The 5,680-nt window shown below is 44.3% G+C and overlaps 1 long non-coding RNA gene across 8 annotated transcripts; it reads right to left on the bottom strand.

The window, feature by feature from the left end:
* Positions 1-1,093: 1,093 nt before the first annotated feature.
* LOC123102944 (uncharacterized) lies at positions 1,094-4,959 on the bottom strand. 8 transcript variants are annotated; one of them, XR_006449522.1, is made up of 4 exons: positions 4,454-4,959; positions 3,744-4,353; positions 3,172-3,322; positions 1,094-3,082 (listed from the first exon to the last, which is right to left on the bottom strand). It is a non-coding gene; the product is annotated as an uncharacterized lncRNA (long non-coding RNA). The 8 variants fall into 8 exon arrangements; XR_006449527.1 differs by having other exon boundaries at positions 3,172-3,797; positions 3,885-4,353; positions 4,454-4,958; XR_006449528.1 differs by having other exon boundaries at positions 3,172-4,004; positions 4,095-4,353; positions 4,454-4,958.
* Between the last annotated feature and the right edge of the window lie 721 nt (positions 4,960-5,680).

Below are 5,680 nucleotides of genomic sequence, written 5' to 3'. Positions count from 1 at the left end.
TGTAGTTAACAAGTTGCGTATCGGGTCATATCAAATCAACCTTTAAAATATCTCTATGGTAAACTCTCGAAATAGGCTCTTTCCCCACTTTATAGATAAAGCACCAAACCAAAGTGCACTGCCGAACGATACAATGTAATGAAGAGGCCCTCTGTCGGTGTACACAAACAGGGGTGTCTGTGTTCCCCTGACTTGTGCACAGACCAGTGTGGCTCCCGGGACAGACAGATCTTGCCAGGCATCCCAAGCTCAAGACCAAGTCAAGCAAGCAACTTGAAGATCCACCAGGGAGATCTCCCCTGCCGGGCAGGCAAGGCCGGCAGGGTCGAGATCACGCCTGGGGCCATGGCCAAGACACCCTGGCAGGGTCTCCAAGGCCGCCAAGGCCAAAGCAAAACCCCAAGCTAAAGAACCCAGCAGGCTTCGTGTCGGCAAACCTTTGCCAGAACGCCACTGCTCCACCTCATCAAACACTAGTCACTAATCAGTGTGATGTCAAGCTCTGAGCGGCTAGGTGGATTCTGTCGTGCACGTGGCAACCTCCTGCAGAGGAGATTACCTTTAATGACACCCGTCCCAGAGGCGTGTCATGAAAATAAGAGGTAGCTAGTGAAGGAAATATGCCCTAGAGGCAATAATAAAGTTGTTATTTATATTTCCTTATATCATGATAAATGTTTATTATTCATGCTAGAATTGTATTAACCGGAAACTTAGTACATGTGTGAATACATAGACAAACAGAGTGTCCCTAGTATGCCTCTACTTGACCAGCTTGTTAATCAAAGATGGTGAAGTTTCCTGACCATGAACATGTGTTGTCATTTGATGAACGGGATCAGATCATTAAAGAATGATGTGATGGACAAGACCCATCCGTTAGCTTATCATAATGATCGTTTAGTTTTATTGCTATTGCTTACTTCATGACTTATACATGTTCCTCTGACTATGAGATTATGCAACTCCCGAATACCGGAGGAACACCTTGTGTGCTATCAAACGTCACAATGTAACTGGGTGATTATAAATACTAGTAGAGTGCCCGTGCGTTGCTACGGGCAACAACGTACAAATAATGAAATATGATAGATAATGTTAATGGAACATTTGATAATGGCAACATTTTGTTCTCAGCACACCGCAAGCTTAGTGTTTGACCTCAAGGGGTTCCATAACCAAATTTATCCAAAGAGGATGACAACATGACCTGCATTCTCCATTTCAGTGTTGTCAACATAAGGAGACCTATCTGCCTAATAGTATTTGACTCAAACACAAACTTCATATCGTAGACTCTCCTTTTAAGACCAAACTTCATATCGTAGACTCTCAAGATTGCTCCATGTCATCATGAGGGCCTCAGAGACTTGATCTGCTTTAATGTACCCACCATCCAAGTGTTCCACCTCTCAGGAGCAATTGTCCTATTGTAAAACAACAGTTAGTTGTTTCATCTTCTCAGATAGTCCCACGAATCCACTTGTCGGACAGTCCAATCAATCCAAAAGAAAGAAAAATCATTTCATAATTAGTGAACAGTTACAGTGGGAAAAGACAAACAACAATAGGATCTTAAAAAAACTCCATGCACAAATTTTTATAACTGCAGATCCTCTCCCATTCTCCACATTCGTTTACGAAAGAAATTCAAAAGTACCAATCCAAACAATTGGAGTCCAAAAGAACTGGATCATCCTACATCTTTGGCCAAACTGCCTGGTTGCAGTTGAGATAATGACTTTCTCAAAATGACAGATCCTCCAAATGTGATAAAAAAAAGTAGGGTAATTTTGTCAACTGAAGACGGCCAGGGCTTAAACCCACATTTCCGGCATGCTAACTTTTAGTTCTAATAAAAAAGAATATAACAAAGGACACAATAAAAGCGGCAAAAGTATGGCGCATAAAACTCCACGGCAAAACCTTTTATACTGATATCCAAAGTTGTGTCATGAATTATGTGTTCTTTGTGTTGTTCTTTTTAAAACTACACGCTCGCAAGAAAGTACTAAAAAAATATCAGTAAATACATACCTTGAAACATAAGGGTCTATTCATTACATTTTTTCACATGCAATGACTAATAGCAGTAACATAACAGTGTAAGTACCAAGCAATTTACCTCTAGTCTTTTTGACAACCATGTCAGTTCCTTCAGGTCAAACACGCTGGATAGGTTTAGCTTCGGTACAAAAAAAATCGAATCTGGGAAGTTAAAATTCTAATATAGTGCAACTAACAAGAGCTTGTGTACCGTGCTGGATAGGTTTACCTACATCGAAATATTAATTCTCTCGTATTACTCAAGGATGTAACTTATTAGCTTCTACCAATGTCTAGAATCAGCATCCATCCTTGATTTATTAGGATTAACACTTTTACTGGATGATGTGGCCAATGTGTCATCTAATATTTAATATTGTTGATCTGTATAATTACTTAAAGAGAACAAACAAACATTCTGCGTATGTATCACTGAATTTGCATATTATTATCTCTACATACTAAGAAACCCCGTACGAGTTCAACATAGAGACACATAAAAAATAGAGAATTATGTTTAGGATTGGCCAAAGAACAAGCAACAGTATAGTGCATCCCATGTCAATTTCCACACTACCAATGCCGAAATAAGTCGAATCCATGTTTTGCAAACAATGAAGTCGCACCCATGGTTTACAAACAATTTTAAAAATATAAAGAGGCATCCGAGTTGGCAAGTAACATCCATTCAAAAAAGTATGCTTTTCAATGACAATCACCTCCACAGGCAAAACTACAAAATGAAATTTGTTGCATCTTTGTTAAACCATCAGATGTATACGAACGGAATCGATCGCGTGTTTGGAGAGGAGTTTGCTAGGGTTTTGATCCACAGAAGCAACGCGGAGGGAAAAAGGGACACGTGTGTCATTAAGGGTTTCTATATTGCAACCATGGCGGGCTAACGAGACGAGCCCGGCGGCGTCCTTGGGAGGCCAGGAGCTCCATGCCCTCCATGATGCCGCTTGCGTAGGTCGAGTAGGTGGCGTCAAATGGCTAGGTCACCCGCATCGGTGCTTGAATCGCCGTCGTTGAGCTGCATGTTCATCCACATGTCATTGTTGGCATGGCGCACAAGCAAGTTTGCTCACAATGCAATAACTGGGTACTATGGAAGCAGCGTACCTATTTATTCCCTATAATCATTTCCCTTGCTTGTAGACTATCTGAATCATTTATACAGAAGCTACAAATGTTGGTGCAAGCTAGCCATCATCTTCATGAGTCGACCCCAAAAAGCATCCCAAAGCTAACTGTTGGGTCGATCGTATTATCCCTAAAATGTCATTACAAGAAATAAAGTGAATTTCAACTAAAAGCCCGACGGTAGGACGATTAGCTAAAGTAAGTAATGCACATGCAACATCCAAGGTAAATCTCTGGCCTCAAACCTTGGGTTTCCTGTGTGTTATAACAAAATATAGTATTCACACTTAAATACTTTTAGAGGGTGTAGATGAGTATAAATCTAGTATTTGGCCCCCTCAAGTCTAGATGTTTTATCATTTGCCCCCCCTGAACTTCCTCTCTAGCTCCATCAGTGGCTTGGTTTCACATAACTGGAAACCATTGCGTGGAAACCATTTTTAAACAGCATCGACTCTACAAATATAACACATTTTGTCACTGGGCACTCCTGAATCAGAAGGCACAGGCGTGGAGCACACGACGCAATATAGCAGAGGAGAATGAAGTACCTGAAACTTCCACACCACATTAAGTTTTGTGGGATTCTTGTCTGGGTGAAACAACTTGGCGTATAGAAACCCAAGTATAGCTAAATTAGTACCAATGAGGCCATGCACATATAGCCAGAATTTGATAGAAGGATCACGCACCTTGTGAGCATACACCATTCCTCCAGCCACTTGTAATGCCATCATGGAGCACACGAGCTGGGCAGTTCAGATGTATCCGCTGTTGTCTTGGTCAAATGCGTGGAAGGCCTCGGCGACCTGCTAGTGGTCGACGGAGATGGAGGAGGGACAAGGTTAGAGGAGAAGTTGCGAAGGAGAGGGCGACCCCGTCGAACTTGACGGTGCATTTACCATCACCAAGCTGATCTCGTCCCGTGCGCACAGACCCCGAGCGAGTGGAGCAGCGCGATTATCTCGAGCCTGCTTATCTTGCCGCCGCCGTCGACGATGAGCAGGCTATACAGGGCAAACGTTTGATCAACGCAGGCAACACTAATGTGCTAATGGTTCAAGGCAGCAGCCATTAATCATTCATATACATGTGTTCGTGCCTACACAGGTAGGAGTAGGACATCTGATAGGTGTGTTCATGCCTGCACAGGTAGGACATCTGACAGTGAAAAAGAAAAGCTGAGTAGTGAAAAACATCGGAAATACAATGTTCACTGAACGACGATTACCAACGGAGAAGAAATCAATGAAAAACTTACCAGCCAGAACAGCAACACCCCACGCGTCTGCGCCAGGGCTCGACGAGGAGGGGATGTGCAGCTGTGGAGCACGCATCCAGCACGGCACTATGGGGTCGAGGAGCATGAGTCCATATCGATGAAGGGCAGGATGCGGGGAAGCAAGCATTGGCGAGGCGCGGTCATGGAGGCCAATCGGCGGCCGAGGAGTGGTGGATCCCGACATCCGGTTGCCCCGTGGACAGTGGTGGAGGCCGGATCCCATCGGGAGGGAGGATACGGGGTCAACGGCGGATTGATCTGAGTGGAGACCGCGGACATCGCAGCGCGAGTGGAGACTGTGGTAGGCGGCGTCGCAGATCGGGAGGCTGCGACAGCCATGGCGTCCGTGGGGAACGGCGGCAGAGGATAAATGGGTGGGGTGTGATCGTGGGAAGGATTAGGTTTTGTCACGCAGTTTTTTTTGTTTTTTCTACCGGCTCCCACGGGAATAAAAATCAGGTGGGGTGAGGCGAGGGAGTTCCGATCGATGGGGAGGCGAGGGAGGAAGAATGAACGAACGACGTACGAGATGCTCCAATAGGAGTAGAGATGCTCTACAGGTGTCTCCGATAGTGTTTGTTGAGTTGGCATAGATCGAGATTAGGATTTGTCACTCTGCGTATCGGAGAGGTATCTCTGGGCCCTCTCGGTAATGCACATCACTATGAGCCTTGCAAGCAATGTGACTAATGATTTAGTTACAAAATAATGCATTACGGAACGAGTAAAGAGACTTGCCGGTAACAAGATTGAACTAGGCATGATGATACCGACGATCGAATCTTGGGCAAGTAACATACCGATGACAAAGGGAATAACGTATGTTGTTATGCGGTTTGACCGATAAAGATCTTCGTAGAATATGTAGGAGCCAATATTAGCATCCAGGTTCCGCTATTGGTTATTGACCGGAGATGTGTCTCGGTCATATCTACATAGTTCTCGAACCCGTAGGGTCCGCACGCTTAACGTTCGATGATGATTTGTATTATGAGTTATGTGATTTGATGAACAAAATTTGTTCGAAGTCCCAGATGAGATCACGGACGTGACGAGGAGTCTCGAAATGGTCGAGAGATAAATGTCGTGGTTCAAAGATTGACAGTAGAATGGGGGTAGGTATGAGGAGGCAAGATCCTAGCTATGGAGTAGTTGTACACACGAGTTTTACGAGTTTGGGCCCTTCTCGGAAGAAGTAATAGCCCT

The sequence above is a fragment of the Triticum aestivum genome, chromosome 5A, assembly GCF_018294505.1.
Source record: "Triticum aestivum cultivar Chinese Spring chromosome 5A, IWGSC CS RefSeq v2.1, whole genome shotgun sequence".
Lineage (NCBI taxonomy): Eukaryota > Viridiplantae > Streptophyta > Magnoliopsida > Poales > Poaceae > Triticum > Triticum aestivum.
The sequence above is the reverse complement of the archived record's forward strand: the minus strand, read 5'-3'. Positions and strand labels throughout refer to the sequence as shown.